At 45.4% G+C, this 27,008-nt stretch overlaps 1 protein-coding gene across 12 annotated transcripts in view; it reads left to right on the top strand.

Annotated features, from left to right (window-relative positions):
• Positions 1-27,008, top strand: part of ADARB1 (adenosine deaminase RNA specific B1) — a 251,304-nt gene that overhangs the window by 114,953 nt on the left and 109,343 nt on the right. The window contains exon 3 of one of the 12 annotated variants that reach the window (XM_054043496.1): positions 22,135-22,207. The exons of the other annotated variants lie outside the window; for them this stretch is intronic. The gene's annotated coding sequence lies outside the window, so the exon portion shown is untranslated. The remainder of the gene's footprint in view (positions 1-22,134; positions 22,208-27,008) is intronic. 12 annotated transcript variants of the gene reach the window in all.

The raw sequence follows: 27,008 nt of genomic DNA, 5'->3' as shown, positions 1-27,008 counted from the left end.
CAGCACTGGACTCTCCCCCCCACCCCAACCCATCCGCACCCCCTGCTGCCCCAGCCCTGGGCTCCCCCCCACCAGTGCTGACTTTCCCCGCTCCCCCCTCGCCCCCAGCCAGTCTGGCACTGGCAGGGTCGGGGTAAGTAGCGAGGCTCCCAGGCTGCGCCTCAGCCCAGGGTCTCTCCAGCCAGGGCTCCCTCCTCCAGGACCGGCCGGGACCCTGGAGGGCAGAGCTGGGGGACCACCCCGGCAGGGGGATGAGGAGCCGGGGCAGGGTAGCCCCAGAGGGAGCGGAGCCCCAGAGAGCGGGACGCGGGCCTTGCACGGCAGCGCTCCACCCTCTATGGCCCCGCTGCTGCTGCTGCTTCTGGCCGCCCTGCCGCAGTCTCTGGGCGGCTTGGGCTGCTTTGTCGAGCCCCGGCTGCGGCGCTGGGGGGCAGTCGCCCTGCAGCACCTGCAGGCAGCTCCGTGTGCCCCGTGGGGCAGCCCCCAGCCCGAGTGTCCCCTGCTCGGAGCCTGCCTGGTCCAGCCACAAGGTGCAGGTGCTGCTCCCGCGGTGTGAACCGCAGTGGCCCCAGGGCGCCCCCCCGCGCATGACGCGCTGCTGCTGCCAGGGCCGGCTCTAGGGTTTTGCCGCCCAAAGGAAAAAAAAAAGGCCGGAATGCTGCCCCTGAAAATGTGCTGTTCCAAGCACGTGCTTGGTTTGCTGGTGCCTAGAGCCGGCCCTGGCAGGGAGAGCGAGCTCCTACCGGAGCCAGGATGGGGGAGGGAGGGAAGGAAGAGCGAGCTCCTGCCGGGGCAGGGGGTGGGGGAGTGGAGGCAGGGAAGAGCGAGCTCCTGCCGGGGCAGGGGGTGGGGGAATGGAGGCAGGGAAGAGCGAGCTCCTGCCGGGGCAGGGGGTGGGGGAATGGAGGCAGGGAAGAGCGAGCTCCTGCCGGGGCAGGGGGTGGGGGAGTGGAGGCAGGGAAGAGCGAGCTCCTGCCGGGGCAGGGGGTGAGGGAGTGGAGGCAGGGAAGAGCGAGCTCCTGCCGGGGCAGGGGGTGGGGGAATGGAGGCAGGGAAGAGCGAGCTCCTGCCGGGGCAGGGGGTGAGGGAGTGGAGGCAGGGAAGAGCGAGCTCCTGCCGGGGCAGGGGGTGGGGGAGTGGAGGCAGGGAAGAGCGAGCTCCTGCCGGGGCAGGGGGTGGGGGAGTGGAGGCAGGGAAGAGCAAGCTCCTGCCGGGGCAGGGGGTGAGGGAGTGGAGGCAGGGAAGAGCGAGCTCCTGCCGGGGCAGGGGGTGGGGGAGTGGAGGCAGGGAAGAGCGAGCTCCTGCCGGGGCAGGGGGTGGGGGAGTGGAGGCAGGGAAGAGCGAGCTCCTGCCAGAGCTGATGGGCACAAACTGGAGGGGGTGGGGTCAAAATAAAATTTCTGCACATGGTCCTGCTTCCTACTATTCTTGACTCTCAGCATTTGAGTTAAGATGCTTCCTTCTTGCTGCCTGTATTCCAGAAAAGCATAATTGAATATTTCTGTATCTGGTCCCAAAGCAGTCAGGAGGAGCAGTTGCTCAGAAAGTCCTTGTCAGTTTTCACAGCCCTGGGATAGAACATGTTGCATCTTTCTGTGTGGATGATGCCTATACTTTCTAGTTGCCACCAAGAGCTGTGAGGGAATGGAGCACGCTGAGTGCAGATGGAATCTTCAGCTTACAAGTTTCTACTGCACATGTGTGAACTGAGATTTTTCTCTAACTTTCTACTCGGAAACTGTATTTCAGCTGTTTTAGCTGAAACTTTAGAAAAGAAAGCGGATACTCAGTATGAAAAAAACCTGAACGGTTAAAGTTTGGCAAAGTTATAAGTAATCAAAAATAGGTGTTGTAATAGGAAGTAGGAGGGATAGCTCAGGGGTTTGAGCGTTGGCCTGCTAAACCCAGGGTTATGAGTTCAATCCTTGAGGGGGCCACTTTGTAGTCTGGGGCAAAAATCAGTACTTGGTCCTGCTAGTGAAGGCAGGGGGCTGGACTTGATGACCTTTTTAAGGTCCCTTCCAGTTCTCTGAGATAGGTATATCTCCATAAATTGTTATTATTAGTAGTAAGTGCTGGACCACATTAAGTACAGGCATCACTGTGCTGATAAATTGGAATTTTATGTTGATAGATTTGGAAAAGGTTCAGAGAAGAACCATAAATGATTAAAGGATTGGAAAACATGCCTTTTAGTGATAGACCTAAGGAGCTTAATCAATTCAGTTTAACAAAGGGAAAGTTAAGGGCTGACTTGATCAGATTATAAGTACCTACATTGGGAACAAAATACTTGATAATGGCCTCTTCAGTCTATCAGAGAAAGTTATAATGTAATCCGAAGGCTGAAAGTTGAAGCTAGACAAATTCAAAAATTAAAGAAGTTGCAAATTTTTGCATGAGAGTAATTAACCATTGCAATAACTTACCAAGAGTTGTGGTGGATTCACCATCAGTGGCAGCTTTTAAATAAAGAGTGGGTATTTTTGTAAAAGATCTGCGCTACTTCAAACAGGCATTAATTCAGGGAAGCCCTATGGCCTCTCTTAGGCAGGAGAGCATTCTAGATGATCACAGTGGTCCCTTCTGACTTGGACTCTATGATTGTGCTGCAGCACAGCTCACCACACACTCATCCCCTACACCTGCCTGCGAATCCAGCCCCCCAGACCTCACATCTGTGCTGTATCATCAGTATCTCCTGGTTCACTTGCTTATTGGTTCCTTATCTTTAAGTCTGTCCCTGGAATGGATATAGTAAGGAGGAAAGAGAAGATGCAGTGATTAAGACTTTGAACCTGGGATGGGAAGTGTCATGAACATACAGCTAAGGGTAGCATAAAATCCCTCTTTTACCTGTAAAGGGTTAAGAAGCTCAAATAACTTGGCTGGCACTTGACCAAAAGGACAAATAAGGGGAGAAGATACTTTCAAATCTGTGGGGGAAGGTTTTTGCTTTGTGCTGTGTGTGTTGTTCTCGCTGAGACAAAGAGAGAGACCAAGCATGCAGTCCAGCTCCTACTGAAATGATACATCTAATATTACAGAAATAGTAAGTAATAGCAAGGAAATGCATTAGATTATCTTTTGTTTTAGCTTGTGAATTTTCCCTATGCTAAGAGGGAGGTTTGTTCCTGTTTTTTTGTAACTTTAAAGTTTTGCCTAGAGGGGAATCCTCTGTATTTTAAATCTTATTACCCTGTAAAATTACATTCCATCCTGATTTTACAGAGGTGCTTCTTTTACTTTTTTCTTTATAATAAAGTTCTGTTTTTAAGAATCTGCATCTGGTCTGTGCTCACCTTTGTTACCTATTTGGCTGGTATATTATTCTCAAGCCTCCCTGGGAAAGGGGGTGAATGGGCTTGGGGGGATATTTTGGGGAAACAGGAACTCCAAGTGGTCCTGAATCTTTGTCTAACTCACTTGGTGGTGGCAGCGATACCATTCCAGGGCAAGGAATTTGTGCCTTGGGGAAGTTTTTAACCCAAGCTGGTGGAATATAAACTTAGGGGGTCTTTCATGCGAGTCCCCACATCTGTACCCCAGAGTTCAGAGTGGGGAGGGAGGGAGGAACTATAGTAAAGTTGAGAGTGGAAATAGAGAAAAGAGGGGGAGGAGAGGTATTATGAGGAAAAGAGCAGTTCATATATGAAAAGATACAGTTTGAGATTATCTGGAGTTTGAAGTAGAGATGACAGAGCAGCAGCTTGAAATGTGAAACTAAACAAGAGGGAGAAAGGTCAGATAGAGAGGTAGATTTGACCACCATCAGCATAGAGTTAGTGGTTGAAATAATGGAAGAGGCTGTGTACACCAATAGAGACAGGAGAGAAAGAAAATGAAAGAACTACGAACTAAACCTTGGAGGATAACAACACATGAAGAGAAGATAAATAACTATTAAAAGAGATGATGGAGGAACGATCAGGAAGATAAAGAATCAGAAGAATATAGCTGTGGAAACAGAAGAGAAGTTGCAATGGAAAAGTGATCAACCATATCTGAGAGAGCAGACAAACCAAGAAAGTTAAGTAGGTATGGAGGGATAACCAACATTGGGAATTAAAAGTTTGGAAAGCATGGGATGAGAGATGGGATCCCCGGGGCGCAACCTGGGCCTGTGGGACCTCTGTGCCCCCTTAACCCTCCAGCCACGGCTCACTCTCACAATGCTTTGCTAACCCCCACAAAGCAACGGATTCCTCCAGGCCCTGTTATCACTCAGCACAACAGCACGTGGAGCCATACACCCAGCTAGATCAGAGCCACTCATGAATCACACAGAGAAAGGCACCAGCCAAATCCCCCGAACTTCCAGCACTATAGCTCAGGAATATATCGTCTTGCACTGCTCAAGACGAGCAGTGCAAATTTATTAATTGGTTCACCATTTCATCAATGGAAAGTGGATATACACTAGCTTTTGCAAACCGGAGCAGATTTGCCACACACTTCAGGCAAACTCACTGGTAAAGATAAACAGTTAAACAAATGTATTGACTACAAAAGAAGATTTTAAGTGATTATAAGAGATAGGCAAAAAGTCAGAGTAGTTACCAAAATAAAATATAAACATGCTTTCTAAACTCTCAACCCTATTAGACTGGGCAACATCTAAATTAAGCAGTTTTTCTCACCCAACTGGATATTGCAGTCCTTAATATATAGGTTTGTCCCTTAAACCTGGGCCAGTCTCCTCTGTTGGAATCTTCAGTCTTCTTCGGAGTGTCTTTGTTGCTTGCAGCATAGGTAGGGGTAGGAGAAAGGCCAAGCATGGGGCCCCATGTTCTGTTTTATAACCTCAGCCACATGTCCTTGGAGAGCACAAGTCAAGGCATGTCTGTTGGGCATTGCTGAATCCCCAGGCAAGGCTGAGCAATCCCCCTGGTGTGGCCTCATGCAGGTGAGTCATTGAATTGTAGCTCCCTTGCTGGACAATGGCTGTTGATGGATTGTTTGACACCCTGCCTGGGCGTTGGTTACTTTCCTTGCTGTTGTCTCTGGGGAGCTAGTATCTGGCTGATACCCCAATTTTTAGCATGTTTTAGTGACAAAGGAAGACCCTGTGATGCACTGTGGTTGTTAATCCCCTTTCTCTAGGCTTGTGAACTTATCAGGTAAAGGAATCTAATGTAATGTAACTAAGGAAGCCATCAACCTCAAAGATGTTTGGAGAATTTTTCTGAACTCACGTGGATTGGGCTGATCAAGGCTACAACACATTTGGAATCCTAGAACCATAGGGTTAGAAGGGACCGCAAAGGCCAACTAGTCGAACCCCCTGTCAATGATTTGTTAAATGCTTTGTGTGTGAAAGGGGGACCTGAACTGGAACACTAAACACCAAACACCTGTCAGCTTTGGGAAGTTAGGATTGGAATCGAATTCCAAAACTCAGCTTCAAAACTCAGATTGCTACCATTATAATCTATCACCCTTTTATGAGCATCTGACAGTAGTTTGTAGTTTATCCATTTCCGTTCGCGCAGGTAGCTGAATTTTAAATATACTTTGAATATGGTATCTCTGCGTCTAATTACACAAAATCAAAGTGGTGCCTTGTTGTCGGTCTAGAGAAATTAATTTTCTATTTACTTAACTGTGAAGACGATTACATTACACAATGTGATAACAGGTAATCTGGTTGGTCATGGCATTAGTATATTAAGAGTATTATTGTAGTCACATTAATATTTTTACAGTCAAGTGTAATTACCCAAGGCAGACATAAAAACTTCTCAGTGGTGTTCCAAAGCAAATTTAGGAAGCTGTGTAGGTCAAACAAAAGCTTTAGCTTGTTTTCCAAAATGTTTATTAATTTTTTTCATGCCTATTGACTGAATACAGGAGAAGCTCAAGTGGAGAAAACGTGATTTGGGGAAATGTTTTCCATATAGTGGTTGTCAATGTGGTGTATCTTTTGTTGGCTGATTTAGTTTTAAATATTCAGACACTGCCTGTGACCTGAAACTTGTGTCCCCTTAATATAGATAAAGAGATATGTACAACTTAGGATTGCACTGCTGAGATCTTCCTCTCTGATAGAAGTGTTTTTATATTTACAGATGATCATAAGTCCAAAGCTTGAGCATTTTGGTTAGTGTTTATTTAGGTTACACTCATTCCTTACTCTGGCACACACTCACTGACTTCAGTGGGAGTTCATTTGTGTGAGACCTGAGAAAAAACTAATAACGAACCTCAGGAGTTTGATATTTTCCTACGTCTGATTTCTGTGGGTTACAGTGAATCCATCATGTTATTACTTATTCCTCAAGCCAGTTCCTAGGCTTTAGTGGCATATGTTTTACTGTGGTGCTTTGACTCCTTTTTTTCTGCACCTTGTAGTTCCTCTTCCTTCTTTGAGTGCTTGCTCCTGTCGATTCCATTCTGGGTGTGCGTGGCCATTAGAGATTTTTGCCTTAACGGTATCCGTAGGGTCAGCTGTGGCACCCGCTTGAGTGCCATGCTCATGCATCGGTATATTAGGCACCACCAGCCCTACACCCTCTCAATTCCTTCTTACCGCCCATGGTGGTGTGACAAGGTTGGGACTCACCACTGGTGCCTCCAGCTGGTTGTCTCCAGGAATATGCTCTGTCCAATGGAGTGCCCCCTCCTGGTGGTGTCCCGTCCGTCGTCTCGCCCTTGGTTGGCGTCTGAGCCCGCGTCGCTCACCAGCTCGTGGTGTCCTTTTTGAGCCACTGCCCTCCACTAAGTGCCCTTAGTTCATCCTTGCCCCCTTCCGGGGGGGAAGGGGGAGGGTCAATTAGCCATCTCTGCCCCAGCCAATGTGAGCAACTGCACCTCCAAAGTCACACCCCTCTTGGCAGGGGGTTGGTGCAGCCCAAGACGGCCACTCCCGTCGGCCGGGTGTAAGGCCAGGGAGAAGGGGGGGACCCAGGCCCGCCCACTACTCTGGGTCCCTACCCAGGGACCCTCTAGTGGCAGCCGTCCTGCCCTCCTTCTCTCCCTCCGTCTGTCCACGTCCCTGGGCTGTTTCCCCTTCGGCTAGTGCAGAGAGGTGTCCATTTGATGGTGTGCCTAGTGCTTCAGAGCCTTCTTAGTAATTTTTTCTGCATCAACACCTTCCCCTTAGGGCCTGCAGCCTGGCAGACACCGGGCTGGAGTTACCTTCTGCTCCCCTGGGCCTGCCCAGCACTGCGCTGTCCCAGGTGTTAGTCTCCCACCTCTGGAGACAGACCTTCCTCTGTCAAAGGCCTGGGACAGACTGCCTGCTGCTCTTCTGGGCAGCCTTTATATAGGGCCAAGCTGAGCTCTGATTGGCTGTCTCCAATCTCGGCCCTGATCGGCCCTCAGTAAGCCCTTTCCTGATTGGCTGCAGGCCTGCACAGCCTGTCTGGCCTACTCTAGCCCCTTCTCACATGGGGGTGAGGCACTCGCCCCGCCACAGTGGTTAGTCGGAGCGCCTTTCCCTTGCCTAGCAAGGGTTAACGGTTCTTCTTCTTCGGTCTTTGAGCCTTAGGACCTTGTAAATAGTTTGTTTACAGTAGTTAGTTGTTAAGTAGTGTAGTTAGAGAGAGAGTCCCAGTGGAGACTTTGCCCTAGGTGGGGCATTTCCCGGTCTCTGGGTTTTAAGCCCAGTACTGACTGTAACAGGCCTATGCCTGTTAGTGACCCCCATAGCAGCTGCCTCAAGTACTTGGGAGAATCACATGTGAAGGTCTGAAGGACACCTGGGCCACCCTTCACTCGCTGCAGTCAGCAGTTCTGGCCACTCCCGCTGCCAAGGCCTTGGCAGCCTCGACAAAGGCCTACAAGGAGACGGGAGAGACATGAGTTTTAGTCATCGCCACCCTTCTTTCTCCCTCTCAGCTGCGCAACCCAGCCTAGCAAAGCATCATGAGGGCCAGAAACACTCATTTTAAGGGTGCACTCAAGAGTGACGACCCAGTCAGCTCCCTGGATCTGCCTCGTTCTTTCCTCAGTCATCTTTGTCCCTACTGTTCAGCCTGTTTGCAGGTCCCCTCGGACCATTGTATGCTAGAGAGTGTATCTTGGAGCTATACCCTGCAGTTCTCCCTCCACCAGAGCGACCTACCTGGTCAAGTGGAAAAGGTTCACATGCTGGACCTTGGACTGGGTTATCCGGGCTGAGCAGGCCTGGACTACCTTCTGCACCTCAAGCTGCAGGGTTTGTTCCTGTCTTCAATCAAAGTCCACTTGGCCGCTATTTCGGTCTTCCACCCTCTGCTCCAGGGCAGGTCGGTCTTCGCTCACGACATGATGGTTTGGTTTTTGAAGGGTCTGGAGCATCTCTACCCACATGTCCGTGATCCCGTCCCTCCCTGGGACGTGGATCTCATGCTGTTGTGGCTCATGGGTTCCCCCTTTGAGCCTCTGGCTTCCTGGTGCCTTCTTCTCTCCTGGAAAGTTTCATTCCTGGTTGCAATCACATCTGCCCGCAGGGTCTCTGAGATGAGGGCACTTACTTCGGAGCTGCCCTGTAGGGTGTTCTACAAGGACAAGATCCAGCTGCATCCATTTCACAGTTTCATACCGGCCAGGGCATATACTTATCTGACTTCTTTCCGAAACCGTGTACTTAGAGCCTGCCTCTATGGTTTCTGCTTTTGAGTCACCTAGAATGGAATCGACATGAGCAAGCACTCGAAGAAGAAGAAGAACGGTTACCTAACTTTCATAATTGTTGTTCTTCAAGATGTGTTGCTCATGTCCATTCCATTACCCGCCCTCCTGTCCCTCTGTCAGAGTTGCCAGCAAGAAGGAACTGAGAGGGCGTAGGGTAGGGGTCTCAAACACGCGGCCCGCGGGGCTCGTGTGTGTGGCCCGCCAAGCTCCCCGCGCCCCCCCCCGCCGCTCCCCGCACCCCCCGCCCCTCTGCCTACCTGTGGGATTGCCTCCTGATGCTGCAAGCGCTGCGCTGCTCTCTGAATCAGCCGACAGCACGCCCCTTCGAGCTGGGGGGAGGAGGAAGGAGGCAGAAGGCTCCGGCATTGCCTCCTTCCAGGCACTGCCCCCCACAGCTCCCATTGGCCGGAAACAGGAAACCGCGGCCAATGGGAGCTTCGTAAGAGGTACCTAGAACAGCGGCAAGAGCCACACAAGCAGGGAAGCCTGAGCCCCTCCCCCTCCCCCAGGGGCTGCAGGGACACGGTTCCAGCTGCTTCCTGGAACGCAGCAGCACGGAGCCGGGGCCAAGGCAGGCAGGGAGCCTGCCCTGGCCCCAGTGAGCGCCGCTGCCACCCCGGAGCCGCTCTAGGTAAGCGGCACCAGGCTGGAGCTCACACCCTGAACCCCTCCTGCACCCCCAACTCCCTGCCCTGAGCCCCCTGCCACATCCCGCACCCCAACTCCCCGCCCTGAGCCCCCTGCCACATCCCGCACCCCAACTCCCCGCCCTTAACCCCCTGCCACATCCCGCACCCCAACTCCCCGCCCTTAGCCCCCTGCCACATCCCGCACCCCAACTCCCTGCCCTGAACCCCCTGCCACATCCTGCACCCCCAACTCCCTGCCCTGAGCCCCCTGCCACATCCCACACCCCTCCTGCACCCCCAACTCCCTGCCCTGAGCCCCCTGCCGCATCCCGCACCCCTCCTGCACTCCCTGCCCTGAGCCACCTGCTGCACCCTGCACCCCGACCCCCTGCCGCACCCCTCTTGAACCCCACACACCAACTCCCTGCCCTGAGCACCCTGCACACCTCCTGCACCTCAACTCTCTGCCCTCAGCCCCCGCTGCACCCTGCACCCTTTCTGCACCCCCTGGGGGCAGCGTTGGGGTGGGGACTTCAGGGAAGGGATTGGAATGGGGCAGGGAAGGGGTGCGAAGAGGTGGGGCAGGAGTGGGGCCTAATTGGAAGGGGTGGAGTGGGGGCGGGGCCAGAGACATTGGGGGGGGTTCAGTGATGCAGCCCTCGGGCCAATGCACTAGTCCTCATGCAGCCCTCGGGGTCATCTGAGTTTGAGACCCCTGGCGTAGGGCCTGTGGTGCCTACTATACCGACGCATGAGCGCGGCACTCAAGATGGCACCATAGTGGACCATACGGATACCACTAAGGCAAAAATCTCCGACAGCCGCACACATGGATGCACACACACCTAGAATGAAATAGACATGAGTAACACATCTTGAAGAACAACAGTTACGAAAGGTAAGTAACCGTTTTTTCTCAAGTCATTGGAGCTGGTGCCTGGATGCCGCAGTGCATTAAAGTATCTGAGTGGGGACTAAAGATGCAGACAGGCACCTAAAGTGATGTTTTAGAAGTGCCTATCTCCAGTTTTAGGCTCCTTAATAGTTTTGAAAATTTGGTTCTAATTGCTTCAGGGCATTCTATTCTCTGCCTCCATGTTTGAAAGCTTAGTGCTTTTTAAATTATTATTTGTATTGCGGTAATGCCCAGTCGTGGACCAAGTCCCCACTGTGCTAGGCATTGTACAAAAAGACAGTGCTTGTCCCAAAGAGCTTGCTTGTAGTCTGGTTCTAAACTTACTGTATGGAGTTTTGTTGTAGCTGTGTCGATCCCAGGATTTTAGAGAGACACGTGGATGAAATAATATCTAGATGGTCCAATAAAAGATATTGCCTCACACACCTTGTCTCTCTCTACTTACTGTGACAGAGTGCAGGGAGTTAACAGGTGAGCCTGCACTCTGATCAATGTGGCACTAATTGGCTCCGCCAGAGAAGCCTGATTGGGAAATGAAATCTAACTAATCAGGATAGTGGGCTGACTGAGATAAAGGGTTACTTAGCCCATCAGCTGAGGACTGATTTTAAAAAAGGGAATATGAAGAAAGTGTGGGCTGGAGGAGCAGGGCTAGCTGAGCGTCAGGGAAATCACAATGAAGGGAGACATATCTCCTCTTTGGCCTTGGGGAAAGGGCTGAGGATACAAGGAGCATTTGTAAATGATACTACAGCGCAAAACTGCAAAAGTGTGTAGGTGAAGGGAGCCTAAATAAACAGGATAGTGTGGATATCCAACCAATGGAGTCTGCAGCCTCTTGAGTAGCACGAATAAATAAACATTAGAGCTGTGATTAGGTGCCAAAATCAAGCCCACAGTGTTCAGACTATGATTTGAAAAACTTGATTTGTTTTGTTCCAAATCTGTATTCTCAGTTTATGTTCTCCCCTCCCCAGTCTTACAAAAGAATTTCTGACAATAGCAATAGAAACTCTGTTTTACATTGCAAAGTGTGCATTCATGCTAATAGCAAAAATTTAAACGAGGATTACAAAAATGCTTCTCGGCATAATGAGTTTTGTAATTTTTTTGCTTTAAATTAAATATTATAGCTTATGTCAATCTTCATGGAATTTATAAGGACTCCCAATATGCTAATCCAAAATTTCTCAGTGAGGAGTGTTTCTTTCAGATAGCTGTAATAATTTGAAATCTCCTGTGTGAGAATGCTTGGAAATAATTTTAGGAGTAAGTGACATTGCAAATAAGAAGATTGACTTGCTCTGTTTATTTTCCCTTTTTTCTGGCATAGGAGGATTTTATTTCTTGTCAACCTAGATAGAAGTCTCATATAATCGGTAAACAATCAGAACTGAACTTTATAACTAAGAGCAAATTTGTTTTTTGTTTACTGTAGCTTTGCCAACAGTTTTTTAAATTTATTTTTAAAAATGACAGGTATAAAAATGAAAATACCTCTATATCTTGGAGTTATGCCACAATTGGATGGATAGCTTCAGTTAACAAGGCTCTATAATGCTGTCAAAAAAAATTTGGTTGAATATATCACTGTTATAGCAAGAAGAACTATAGCTGGTGACAAAAACAAAATGAATGTTTAGCTTGAATGAGATGACAGCATTTTTTGTTCCGTATTGAGTAGCATTAAGCAACGAAGGCAACGGGAACCCCCCTGCCCACAACATATTCTTTTCTCATGATGGGCCTGATCCAAAGACCATTGAAGTCAATGTAAAGACTCCCTTTGATTTCAGTGGGCTTTGATCAGACCCTAAATCATACCTGAGAGACATGTAGTTTGAGTACTCTTATGATGATAATTAGCCTAAGGGAGTCTGTTCACAGTGGAAAGCATTATCTTTATAAGTATATAGTTGTAGAGGATTTTATTTCTTGTCAAGCTGGAAGGAAATTTAATAGGATAGTTTACCGGTAGTGTGCTAAAATGGTACATGGGGGAGGGATAGCTCAGTGGTTTGAGCATTGGCCTGCTAAACCCAGGGTTGTGAGTTCAATCCTTGAGGGGGGCCACTTGGGGATCTGGGGCAAAATCAGTACTTGGTCCTGCTAGTGAAGGCAGGGGGCTGGACTCGATGACCTTTCAAGGTTCCTTCTAGTTGTTGTTGTTGTTATTATCAGGGTGGATAAAAATCTGGCCTTAAAGATGATCCTTCAGATCATCCAAAAAGGTTACATCAGTCAATTCCAGTCCATACCAATATCTCATTCCCCTCTTTAGGGACCCGTGTCTTGTGAGACTGTTACAATTCAATGCAATAGAACCAGTACCTCTAGAATTTCCTATTTCCTTATCCCAAAAAAGAAAGAGGGTTGGCAACCTATACTAGATCTCAGGTAGCTAAATATGTTCATATGTTGCAAAAGATTTTTCTTGGTGACTCTCGCTGCTGTCACATCCCCGCATGTTTGGTTCATCACCCTCAACTTACAGGATGTATTCTTCCATGTAGTCATATATCCAGCACAAAGGAATTTTCTTTGCTTTGTGTTGTTAGGGAACCATTTTCAGTTCTATGCGTTTCCATTCTGACTGTCAACAGCCCCACGGGTGTTCACAAAATGTCTTCAGTCAGCGTGCCTTATCTTTGAAGGTAACATCTACATGTTTCTTCTTACCTAGGTGATTGGTTAATTTGAGGGAGATCAGCTCTTCAAGTAACTAATGCAGTTCAAGTAGCTCTTCAGCTGTTTTTGTTGCTGAAATAAAAACCTGAACAAATCAAACCTTATTCCATCTCAGTCAAGCGAATTCATTGGGATGGTTATAGACTACAGCAGCAAGGGCCTTCCTGCCACAAGAGAGATTTCAGAGCATCGTACAGCTAATCTTGGGGTTGCAAGTTTGTCCATGGATGTCAGCAACAGTGTGCCTCAGGTTACTGGGGTATGTGTCATCATGCAATTTTGGAACCCTGTTTGCCGGACTTTGATTAAGGTCATGTCAAGCCTGGTTGAAGTCGCTGTCTCACTCAACCAGACACAACATGTCCATGGGGGTAAGAGTTCCAAGGCACATCTTGTCCCTTATTGGTGGACAGACCCACAGAATGTGTCAAGGGATTCCTTTTGCCATCCCAATTCCCACCAAAACTTTGGTTATTTCAACAAAGGGTTGGGGAGCTCACTTACATAAGTTTTGGACTCTCAGCCTATGGTATTTCTTGCATACCAAGAATCACATACATGTCTTAGAACTCAGGGCCATTAGACCAACTATGAATCTATGAAAACTTGCAAATCTTTTCTGCCTCTTCTCAAGGGTACCGTGACATAGGTGCTGATAGATAACTCCATGTTTTAAATAGGCAGAGGGGTTGCAAGATCGAGCCCTCTGTGTCAAGAAACCATTATGCTGTGGACTTGGTGCTTTGTGAGCCAGGTTAACACTGCATCTACCAGGAGAAATCAATTAGCAAATCACCTAAGCGGGCGACTGACATCTTCTTATGTGTGGTCCTTGAAGGACTCAATACTGAACAATATTTTTCAAGATTGGGGAAATCTACAGGTGGACCTGTTTGTATCCAAGGAAAATAGGAAATGTTCTCTGTTCTGTTCTCAAGTGGGAGGGAAGGGGGGAGTCTGCATCAATAGAAAATACTTTTCTGATGCCATGGTCAACATACCTGATGTAAATCTTCCCACTGTTTCTATTAATTCACCGAGTGCTGAGGAAGGTCAGACAGAACAGGGTCCTGGTTACCCTCATAGCTTCAGTGTAGCATTACCAGTTTAGGTTCTCTTACCTGGTATAGATGTCAAATCTCTCCTTTATAACATTGACAACATACAAAGACATAATTTCTCAGAATCAAGGTCTAATTTTCCACCCACAGCCAGTATCCCTCCACCTGACACCATGGATGACATCAATGGATAGGATGTCCAAAACATCCTTGGATATTCAAAATATCTCTGAAGAAGTGAGGTTCTTACCCACGAAAGCTTATGCTCCCAATACTTCTATTAGTCTTAAAGGTTCCACAGGACACTCTGTTGCTTTTTACAGATTCAGACTAACACGGCTACCCCTCTGATACTCAAAATATCTCGTTACAGAATAGAAAACTCCTCTACTGGAACAACGTACTTGTCCATAGTGAGAATCACTTCCGTTAGGGTTTCACACTGTGGTGGGGATCTTGTTAGAACATTAATTCCGTTTATTTGGATTTTTTATTATTTGAACAATTAGGTCGGTCCTTTTGTGCCATCCATCCTCAATTCATTTGTTTCTGTCACTTAAATCAGGAAATAGCCTTCCCTTGTTCCTGCTACTGATGCAGCATTCTGGAGACTCATCCTGTGGGCAGTCTTTGTTGTCTGATATAGGATAATCAATTTTAAGACCAGAAGGGGTATTACAATGATCCAATCTGACCTTCTGCCTAACTGACTAAGCGGCAGTTCTGCAGAAAAGGACCTGAGGATTACAGTGGACGAGAAGCTGGTTTTGAGTCAACAGTGTGCGCTTGTTGCCAAGAAGGCTAATGGCATATTGGGCTGCATTAGTAGGAGCGTTGCCAGCAGATCGAGGGAAGTTATTATTCCCCTCTATTTGGCACTTGTGAGGCCATGGCTGGAGTATTGCGTCCAGTTTTGGGCCCCCCACTACAGAAAGGATGTGGACAAATTGGAGAGAGCCCAGCGGAGAGCAACGAAAATGATTAGGGGGCTGGTGCACCTGACGTATGAGGCGAGGCTGAGGGAACTGGGCTTATTTAGTCTGCAGAAGAGAAGAGTGAGGGGAGATTTGATAGCAGCCTTCAACTATCTGAAGGGGGGTTCCAAAGAGGACGGAGCTAGGCTGTTCTCAATGGTGACAGATGACAGAACAAGGAGCAATGGTCTCAAGTTGCAGTGGGAGAGGTCTAGGTTGGATATTAGGAAAAACTATTTCATTAGGAGGGTGGTGAAGCACTGGAATGGGTTACGTAGGGAAGTGGTGGAATCTCCATCCTTAAAGGTTTTTAAGGCCCCGGTTGAGAAAGCCCTGGCTGGGATGAGTTAGTTGGTGTTGGTCCTGCTTTGAGCAGGGGGTTGGACTAGATGACCTCCTGAGGTCTCTTCCAACCCTGATCTTCTATGATTCTAACACTGGCCATAGAATTTCAGCCTGCAATTCCTGCATAAAGCCCATGTGTTGTGGTTTACCTAGTACTTCTAGTTATAGAATCTTTTAGAAGGACATCTTTACATGCTATGTAAAATAAACTAATAGCAGAAATCTTCCTGTGTAGGTATTTGTAGACTGTGATCAAGTCCTCTCAACTTTCTCTTTGATAAACTAAATAGATTGAGCTGTTTAAGTCTCATTGTAAAGTAGATTTCCTAGAACTCAGATAATTTTTGTGACTTTTTTTCTGAACTCTTTCCAAAATTTTCAATATCCTTTTTAAAGAGTGGACATCAGAACTGGACACATTATGCCAGTCATGATTTTATCAAAGCTGTTTACAGACGTAGTACCACCTTCCTACTCCTACTGGATATTCCCCTGCTTATATATCTGAGGATGACACTAGCCCATTTAGTCACATCATTGCACTAGGAGCTCATATTCAGTAGATTATCCACCATGATCCCCAGTCCTTTTAGAGTCAACGCTTTCCACAGTGAAGTCTTTCCTCCTGTATATATGACCTACATTCTTTGTTCCCAGATATGACCTTGCATTTGGCTGGATTAAAAGGGATCTTGTTGTTTGTGCCCAATTTACAAAGCAATCCAGATCAGAATACAATTGACTTGTCCTTATTTACTATTCAGTTTTTCCTGAAAACGATAATGATTGGTATTCTTTATGCAATCATCCTTTAATTATTTACTAACTTAATCCTGTAGCAGCCATTCCATTATTTTGTGCAGGTTTATATCAGGCTAACTGGCCTATGGTTACCTGAGTTATCCCATATAACTTTTTAAAATATTTTCCTTTGTCCTGGAAATTCACCAGTATTCCAAGATATATTGATAATTAACATCAGTGGTTCAGACAATTCCTTAGACAATTCCTTTAAAAGCATTGCATTCAAGTCTTCCGTTTCTGCATCTTTTAAAATGTTTAACTCTGGAAGATAGTGTTTAACAATCTCTCTAGCAATAGCTGGACTATCAAATATTTCATTGTTACTGCCTTCTCTCTCCTTTCCTTCTCCTCTTACTCTGAGCAAATCAGATGTTACTTCTAAATATATACAAATCAGCTACACAGGCCCCAGCATTCTAAATTTGTGTTCTTTTCCTGTTCATATGAAATTTGTAGTTAGGACCCTAATTCACAACGATCCATACATAGGACAGAGAAGGGATAATATATTTGTCATGTTACTTTTAAATTATATAGACCTTTTCTCATACTAGTAACATTACTTGCTGTTAATTTGTCAAAAAGTAGTATGTTGTGTTTAGTGGGTGTTTGTGACACTTCCCGGGAGTACCCAGGGTTGTGAGCCACCTTGCTATTGCCTGCCCATAGTGTGAGGAAGCCTTGTCCGTGCCTGCTGTGGGTCACCTCCCTGTCTCCCCTGGGCATGAACACAAGTACACTCCTCTTGACCTACGGCAGCTCCACTGTCCCTCTGCAGGTTAGCGATAGGCACACACTGCAACCCCAAGCCCTCCAAGTGTCTCCCTGGGGTGTCCAGCCTCTGGGCACTGAGCATTCACAGAATTCACAGATCTGCTGCTCCCAAAGGAACAGTACACCCCATTTTACCAGTTACACCTCTGGATCACTGCACTGCTTAACACACAGCATTTAGATATGTTTATAGTGAAAACAAGTAACAGTTTGTTTAACATAGTATAGCAGTTCTATAAGTACCAAGTGAAATTATTAGAAATAAATTATTACATGTAAAATAAAACCATAACACCTTTTACAGTCTAGATTTAATTAACAAGATACTGTCTTGTCTAATGAAGTTCAGTTCACCCAAAGTTCTTGCAGCATTTTCCAGCCAGGTTGGCTATGACCCTCCTTTCATAAGACAGAACATGCTGGCAGTTTGTCTCCTGGATGAAGGATAATGTCTTCTTGCCATCCCAGATATATCGGAACAGTCATTTGATTTTTATTCATAAATCAGTCCCCTTCCTGCTGTTTGTTCCTTTCGGTAGAGTCTGTGATCTCTGGTTGATTTTGCAGTCTTGACTAGTTGGTGGCTCGAGATGCAAATAGACTTTCATTGTGAGACATGCACTGCACATTACACACCTGCCAAGACAGAGAGAGAAGGAAACCGTTTCATCTGAGGATAATGGCAAAAGGGAGCTCCAACAGTGTATCAATTGGCTCAAGCATAGGGCAGTCATGTGCTCTAAGAGCTGTAACACCAATCCTGCTCAGTCAAGATATACTGGTGATGTTCTACAACACTGACAGTGGCTTGTATCAACAAGGAAACAAGTTTCAGGTCCTCAGACCTGCTATGAGCCTCTAATTTGCTCTGTTCCTAGGTGAAGAAAGAAAATAAATAAAATTAAATAAAGTAACAATCTGCTGTCTTTCAAAAATTAAGATAAAGAAATAAATATCATAGCCGCTCATTAAGCAAGCAAAGGTTAGATCCAGGAGAGTGGAGAGTCAGACCCTGGGATGTCTGGCCATCAGTTGACTTACTTGCATCATCCAGCAAAGAAGGTGTGTGTGTGTGCGTGTGTGTGTGTGTAGTCTGTCGGTTCAACAATGACATTTTCATGCTATCTCTTTTTGTGGATTCTGGAGTGACTCTGAAGTCCAAAGCATGAGGAGATCAGGCAGACAATATCATTGATGAGCCTCTTGGTAGCTATAGCAGTAGTATGACGCTTTTCCCTTGCAGCTAACAGTCGATTATTTCTGTCCTCTTCAAAGGCTTGAAAAGCTCTCAGTGTTGTGTGTTGCCCTGCTGTTCTATTTAACACAGCCTTCTAAAGATCATCTGGTTTTATTGCATCAAAGTGTATACTGTTCTTGATGCTGTCCTTGTAGCACTTTCTGGGGTGGCCTTGATTCCGATGTTCTTGTGCCAATTCTAATCTCCATAGAATATTTATCTGGGAAGTCGATATTCAGGCATCCTAATGATGTGTCCAACCCAACGTAGTTGGGCTTTTATCAGCATCGCCTCAATGCTTATGGCATTTGACTTTTGGAGAACCTCCAGATTGGTAATTCTGTTCTGCCAGTGGATCCCCATAATTGTGTGCAGAAACTGCATATGGAAGGCCTCTAGCTGTTTGAGATGCCATTTGTATAATGTCCAGGTCTCACAGCCGTAGAAGGGAGATGTGAGCGCAAAAGCATTATAAAGTTTTATTTTTGTTGAGAGGGTTATATTGTGGGATTTCAGGACCTGGTTATGTAACTTTCCTAATGACTGAGAAGCTTTCTGTATCCTGTTCATGATCTCTTTGTCAAGAGATCCATCATTGGAGATGTTGCTGCCGAGATAGGTAAAACTGTCAACTTAGTTCGATTCCACTAATGGATATGCTAGGGGATATGGTACAGAGCGGTGAAGATGATTGGTGCAACACCACAGGTTTTTTCCAGGCTGATTGTGAGGCCAAACAATTGTGATGCTCTAGCAAAGTGATCTATGATGCACTGGAGATCTTCCTCTGTGTGTGCTAGAAGGGCACAATCATCCGCAAAGAGTGCTTCTCTTCGTAGTTTTATTACTTTTGTTTTTGCTTTAAGCCTTGTAAGATTGAAGACTGAGCCGTCATGTCTGTATCTGATGTATATGTCTCTGTTGAGCCCATTTGAAGCATGGTTGAGAACTTGGGTGAAGAAGAGGTTGAACAATACAGGGGCAAGGACACAGCCTTGTTTGACTCCATTTGAAATGGGAAAGCAGTCAGTGAGATCTCCATTAAAAAGTACCCGACCTTGCATCCCCTCATGAAATAAACAAATGGTTTTTACCAGTTTTGGTGGGCAACCAAGTTTGCTGAGGATCATCCATAATCCTTCTGTATTTACTGTATCAGATGCTTTTGTCAGATCAATAGAAACACTGAACAGATTCACATTTTGTTCGATACATTTTTCTTGAATTTGCCTGATACTGAAAATCATGTCTATGGTGCTAGGGGCAGGTCTGAATCGGCACTCAGTCTCAGGTAGATTGGCTTCTGAGACAGATGAAATCAGTAGGTTCAGGAGGACACAAGCAAAGATTTTTCCAGCAACAGATAGGAGAGATATCCCAAGGTAGTTATGACAGATCATTTTGCTGCCTTTATTTTTAAATAAAGGAATAATTGTAGCATCTTTGAAGTCTTGTGGCATTTCTTCGTTGTCCCAGATGTCAGTAAGGATCTTCTGGAGTGTTGTTACAACCTTTGGAGCCACAGATTTATATATTTCTGCCAGTATTCTATCTGTGCCCGAGGACTTTACTGAGCTCATCAAACTGATTGCCTTTTCTATTTCTTCAAGTGAGGGTGGTGAGTCAAGGTGGTGCTGAATAGGCTTTTGAGATATCTGATTAATAGCACTGGTTGCAGTTGAGAATGGTCTGTTCAGTAGTTGGCTAAAATGTTCAACCCATCTCTGTTCCGTGCCATGTTTGTCTTTGATGACTGTCCTGCCATCAGCCATCGTGAGCAAACCTGTGCCCACCTTTGAAAGTCCATAGACTAGCTTCAAGGAATCAAAGAACTTCTTTGTTTCATTTGTTTCTGCTCACATCTGAGTGTCTTCTGCTACCTTCTCCCACCATCTATCTTGTATCAAGCGTAGTTGTCTTTGTGCCAGCAAAGGTACGAAAGTTTTATTTCAGGTGATGAGAGTAACAGGCTATAGCCAGGATCATGCACTTTCATCAATGGCCCAAAACATTGCTTGTATGTCTTCAGTTGTTGCTGCTGCTATATAGAGTTCCATAGGAAAACTTTAAAAAAGAGAGACAGAGAGAGAAAGCAGAAGTGGCCCCATGTTGTTGCTGGCCCTCAGATCTAATTCAGGTGGCCCCCACCACTCCATTACTCCTCCTCTGCAGGAAGGATCATCTCTCAGAAGGATCATTTTGGCACCAAAGCCAGAGAAATTGGATCTAGCTACATGGTAACTAAGAGATGCCAATTAAAATAGGTTATTTGGGTGTGTTCATAAACACCCATTTAATCCTGAGAATGTATTCCACAAAAAGGGCATTTTCAGGGGCTTGTTCTATTTGTAAAGCATGGTGCAAAATCATTAGCATGGATCCAGTCACGTCCGGAGTTAAATGTATTTTTGGAGTATATAGAGTAAGGTTTTCATGTGGTCCTGAATCTTCACAATGTAATAAACCAAGTGATGGCCATTTCTAATGCACTAGAGAGCAAGTGGGTGGAGGATTTTGTTTCACCTGGATGTAGGAAGATTTGTTGTCTCATTTCTCAGCCCTGTGCCAAGAGGTCCTTCTTGGGATCTAAATTTTGCATTAAGTGCCCTGACTAAGCATCTCTGTAATCCCTTGTCTGATATGCCTCCCTCCCAACCCCCTTCTATCTTTAAAGTTGTCATCCTGGTTGCAGTCACTTTTCAAGGATCATTTTGGAGTCCTGTCCTCTCATGACAGCAAAGTTGTGCCACGAGCGAGTAGAATCCTTAATACCTAACTAAACTCTGTTCCACGGGTCACAAGGAACTGTCTTTTCCTCCATCTTTTGCCACATACAACCCCCCACCACCACCCACACACATAAATCACCCTTCTGGCTACTCTGCATATCAGGAGACCTGTAAAAATCCACATTGGACGTTCTCTGTTGTTCTACACCACTCATAAAATGAAAAAGCTGCCAAGGCTTCTGTTTTTAGATCATAAAGTTGGTGCATTTCAGAAGCTTTCAGAGGTAAAAGGCCACTTTCCCCCACAAAAAAAATCTGTGCTCATTCATCCAGGTCTATGGAAACCTGAAGGATAATATGCAACATATAAAGAGATGTAGGGTGGCTACCTGGGCATTTTTTGGCACCTTCACTAAGTTTTATAAATGAAACATGCATGCCTTATCCGTCCCTGTCACTGGAGGGAGAGCTGTGCATACTATGCTCGTCCAGTAACACTTCAAACAATACACAACAATACAAACATCTACTCATTCATCCTTTGTTTTCCTCCCTTGAGACACACTGATTAGACATCCCATTGTAATGGAACTGCAGACTTTCCCGTTGAAGAATAGAAAAAAATGTGTTAATTTACCGTAGGGTTGCCAACTTTCTACTATTTAAAAACTGGATGCTCCAGCTGGAGTGCCGGAACCTCCCCTGCCCCGCCTCTTTCCCCTGAGGCCCCGTCCCTTCCCCTGGGGCCTTACCCCTATTTGCTCCTCTTCCCCTCTCCCCCATTGCTTGCTGGTTTTCCCCTCCTACCCCAACCGAGGTCGGGAGGGACTCATCTGTGGAGCTGGGGCTGGGAGCTGCAGTCGCCCAATAAAGGCAAGAGGCAGCCTCGGCTAAGTAGAGGCTGGTGCAGGTGATGACCCTGCACCTCCCCTGCCTGCAGTAACCAAACTTTGGGTGTCCAGTAAGTAGATCTGACTGGACACTGTCAGGTCGCCTTTCAACAGGACTTTCTGGTTGCAAACTGGACACCTGGACACCCTAATTTCTTCTAACGAGAAAATCGGCAGATCCCTCTGACCCAGCACAAGGATAATAGTTCTAAGGGAAGGCTTGAATTCTCACATCCTCCTTTGCTTTCTATTTGGTGCACAATTTGTCTTTCTGCTAGTAGTTGGGGTGAAATTTGAAGTTCTGCAATAGGAAAAGTGTGTGATCATTTCTTTTTATGTCTGATAACCTGTTAATCTTAAATGAACTAGTTCCATGGAACAACTTTGGAAGTATCTCAGACTGCCTTGTTCCCTGGGAGTGGTGTCACTCCTAGCCTGTCTTTATTGACAGGACCAGTTCTGTCTCCACAGAGCTGCAAACAGAGGTAAGACCCATTGTAAGGGATCCAAAGACGTTCCTTCTAGAAGAAAGAAAACTTTTTAGGTAAGTTAAGTATTTTCCTACTTATTTCACACACCTACCTCCATCGTAATAATCTTATACAAACACTGCAATCGCTATGTGCATAGGGAGGGACACATGCAGACTGCAGCTTTTCCCCCAGGATTGCTGCCTCCTCTAGAAAAAACACTGGTAGGGGGATTAAGGATGGGCGGAAACTGAGTGTCTCCTTGCAACATTTCCTTTAACCCATTTTTAGCTGATTTGGTCTCTTGCTCCCCAACGGAATGGATTCCTCCCCTAAACCCTGTAGCTCTGTGGGGATCTACCGAAGGTAAAGTCTATCAACATGGAGACATGATATTTTTGTGCTGGCCTGGAGTCCCCCTGTGGCTCCTGCCTATCTCTACCTTCTTGGTTCCAATATAGCCACACAACAGGCTGTATCACCTTTTTACAATTAGTGGGCTGGAGGGGGGAAACAAGGGCAATGTACGTCCCCTCCCCTTGTCTCATCTCAGCTTTCTAGTTCCTAATCCCTGCACTACACAAATCCTGACCCCAAAGAGAGTCTTTGCAAGGCCCCAAGAAAGGAGTTATGTGCATGGATCTTGTGGGAATAATATGGACCTTGGTACCCTACTACCAAGGGTTTACTGCGAAAGTATGAAGCATGTTGAAACCTCTCCTCGGAGACTGACCATGGTTTCTTCAGTTATATCAGTGCTACTGGGCAAATGAGTAGGTGTTCTGAGACTGGCTTCCTCGGATCCAGCCTGGCTGCCCACTAAGTCATCAGGCTAGTTCCAGAAAGGTATTTTAAACAGTTATTTGAAAGGGAAAGCATTGCTAGGTGCTTGCATTTTGCTTCCTGTTGGCTTTTTACATTTAAAAAAATGTGTACAGATAAATTTGGAGTTAATGGGATCTGAGTAAACGTTGATTTAGATATGGGAGTAATCAGAGGTGCCGGTGGACAAACTAATTTGAAAATTCACATCTTCTGAAGGTCTACTAGCATCACACATTTGTGCAGATAATTTAGATAATAAAACCATGTTATCAAGTGCTGACACCGACTGAATTATGAGTGGTAATGACAGCAAGCAAACTCACAGATTGGGATGCTTCACTTCTCTCAGGCTATTTCATCTTCCGTCCAAATTATAACCTCTAATTTCAAAGGTGCAGACACATGCTATTGATATAAAGCTAGCAACTCTTTGCTGGTTTATCTTTTTATAATGCTATAAAGGCTGTTTCATTTTGGTATGATGATGATTTATATTACTATCTTTATAATAATTTTAAATTGTACTATTGTAACACTATATTGTTACAAACTGTTACTATATTCTGTAGCTCTTACTTCTACTAATGAACATTATACATTTTCTGGGCCAAATTCTGCTCTCAGCAACACTGACATAAATGCATAGTAACTTAATTGACAGCAGTGCAGTTTTCTGGGTCAAAACACTCCCTTCTATTGATGGTTTCTCTGGTGGTGAATGCGCCTCCCTCTCTCCCACCCGTCCTATTGTTCTGCCAAGAGATTTGTGCCTGAGAATTGGGGAAAGGACCAAAGGTGGGGCTGCGATTGACATGTATCTTTTATGTTCAGGTTTTTAGACTGTGACGATCATTGTGGTGTGTCTCCCCATCCCCAGCTATCAATGATAAATATCTAAAATGTTGTTGGAACCTGAGACTGCATTCATTTTTGTGCAGAACACCTCTCCACACTGTGGAAAACTCCCTTTAGGACATTGTATACACTACAGCGTTTTGTCAACAAAAGTAATCTTTCGTCAACAAAATAATGTAGGTGTACACACTACAGTGCTCCTTCCACCGACAAAACTCTCCGGCTTTGCCGACCAAAATAAAACCACCTCAATGAGAGGCGTAGAGCTTTTTGTGGCAAAGTTATATTGACAGATTGTCAGTATAGACACTGCGCTTGGTTATGTTGATGTAATAGCCTCCAGGAGGCATCCCACAATGCCCATTCTGACCATTCTGGTCAGCAGGTTGAACTCTGCTGCCCTGCAGCCAGGTACACAGGCATCTGCCCCTCCCCCTTTAAAGGCCTGGGAATTGTTGACATTCCACTTCCTGTTTGCTCGGTGTGGAGCGCTTCTATCACATCTTCCCAGCTGACTATGGCGACTCCACGCAGCAAACGCTCTTCTGCTTGGAGCACACCTGAGTTGGTGGATCTGCTGGCACTGTGGGGAGAGGAGGCTGTGCAGTTGCAGCTTCACTCCAGCTGTAGGAGCTTCTATACCTACAGTCTGATTTCTCATGGCATGTTACATAAGGGTTGTGGATGGGACACGCTTCCGTACCGTGCGAAGATAAAAGGAGCTGACGCAGGCATAGCAGAAGATTAGGGAGTCATATCATCACTCTGGTGCTGCGCCGAAGACCTGCCGCTTCTGCCATACTCAGCGGAGTTTCTGGGCAGTAATCCTGATGTAGAGCTCCAAAACATTTGGCCCTTTATGGATCACACATAATGAGTGGATTTGATACGTTTATTATAGTTATATATTCTTGAAATTGCATGGAAGCAATGCGAGCATGATGCTTTTAGTATTTTTCTGTGAATATGTTAATACCATGTCACTATTGGCTTTTTAACATACAGTTTTAAACCTCTGTTGGTCTGACACTTGTGCACAGTGTAGAGCTAAGTATGTTCCACACCATTTTTTGGTACTAATTGTGTTGTATTGAAATTTTAATTAGACATGTAATGATCTCTGCACTAGCAAAAGACTATCTTGGTCCACTTGGAATATTTTCTGAATTCACTGCTATTTGCCCATTCAGTTTATTTTAAAAAGTAAACCTGAAAAATACCTTGAGCTAAAAAGATATAAGGTGTAATGTAAAGAAGGATTTACAAATATTAAGTGCCACAACACCCTGTGAATTAATTAGGTAGTATTACCTCATTTTACATTTGGAAAAACTGATGCAGGTAGAATTTAAATGATTTGCCTACATTCACACAGCAGTGACTGGTAGAGGCAGCCAGGGATACAGCCTAGAACTTCTCATAAATCCCATGCTTAACCATTAGATACACTTCCCTTTTTTTTTTTTTTTTTGGGCCAACAGAGACTGTGCAGTTAGTACTTTTTCCAGACTTTTACTTATGCAATCTTCATACACTGCACTCACATTAAATTAACAGAGGGTCCTGTGGCACCTTTGAGACTAACAGAAGTACTGGGAGCATAAGCTTTCGTGGGTAAGAACCTCACTTCTTCAGATGCACCCTTGCATCTGAAGAAGTGAGGTTCTTACCCACGAAAGCTTATGCTCCCAGTACTTCTGTTAGTCTCAAAGGTGCCACAGGACCCTCTGTTACTTTTTACAGATTCAGACTAACACGGCTACCCCTCTGATACTTGTCACATTAAATTGATATTTTGAACATGATAGTTAAAAGGTTTGTACTAAGGGACACATCCTGACCCCTCGATACACAGCAGTAGGAGGCCCCTAATTCTCCAGCTTATCCACTCCCAAAGATATCTAGGCTGCTACTGAAGATGAATGTGGCATCATGCCAGAGGAGAATTTTATGGCAGGATTTGAAGAAGGGCAAAGTGATTGTTTTGCAGAAGTAGCAACATAGGAGAGAATGTGAAAGTGTTGAAAAATTTTACAAATGAGCAATGAAGACTGGCACCATTTGGGGTGCAAAGAGGGCACATGTCAGTGTCTCTCTACATATCAGATGATAGAAGTGTGTGGATAGGCCTTAAAAAACGTTTGAGAGCAAATACAAGTAGCTTTGTGTTTGATTCATTGGAGTGCGGGGAGCTAGTGCAGGGATGCAAAAGGGATGTGTGAGAGACAAGATTGAGGTGATCAGCCAGGATAAAGTCTTTACAGCAGCATTATGAATAGGTGTAAATGGGGTAATATGGGATTTTTCAAGGCCAGAGAGGAGAACTTTGCAGTGGTCAACATGCAAGGTGATGAGGGCATGGGTGAGAGTTCATTATCATGATATCTGAGCTCCCCCTAAAATAAGTTGCCACTATAAGATATATTTCACATATGCTCTTTGCAGATAGATGAGTTCTCCATCACCTTGTTCTAGAAATAAAAAGCATCATTGCCTGGATTTCTTCCAGTCATTTTTCAGGGTTCTCATTATACATAAGAGAGTCTATAAATAGGTCACTAGCATGCTGGGCTTTTACAGAAGATGGAATTGCATTCTCTTCTTCGTCGGTTGGTTACAGTTCGTGTTCTGCCAGAAAGAAAATGCTGAATTTGGTCTCCATTCCCCTTTTCTATTTATATGGTTACTTTCCACAAATAGAACTGTGTGTGTGATTTATTATCCCATTTTCTGTGGTGTTCAGGTTTTTACTAACTGCAGCAGATGTGCATCTGGAAGGTTAACTGATATTGTAGACTGGACAAAAGCCTTATTGTACATAGGTAATTCTCTGTGGTCCTAATTTTGCAACATTACACAGTGTCTTTTTGACTTACTCTGTAAATAACTTAGCTGAATTAATCAGTCTGCAGTTGATTACTGCCAGCCAACGTTGCTATAGTCAATACTTTTTTGAGGTCTTAACTTTTTGAAAGGACTTAAATTATGAGAACATATGAAGTCATGCATATGCATGCACACATGCAACTTTACCATGATAACGTTTGAAATATACTACAAAGTTTTGTACAGAGAATCATTTCCATTCTGTAGTCTTCCATTCATGAAAATAATTGGCAAGTGTGATAATGAAAAATAAAAAAACATTATGTACAAGAAAACAGTTATACATCAGTCTTCCCTCCATCCCAATAT

Source organism: Malaclemys terrapin, chromosome 11 (genome assembly GCF_027887155.1).
Source record: "Malaclemys terrapin pileata isolate rMalTer1 chromosome 11, rMalTer1.hap1, whole genome shotgun sequence".
NCBI lineage: Eukaryota > Metazoa > Chordata > Testudines > Emydidae > Malaclemys > Malaclemys terrapin.
This window is presented reverse-complemented; position numbering and strand designations above follow the sequence as displayed.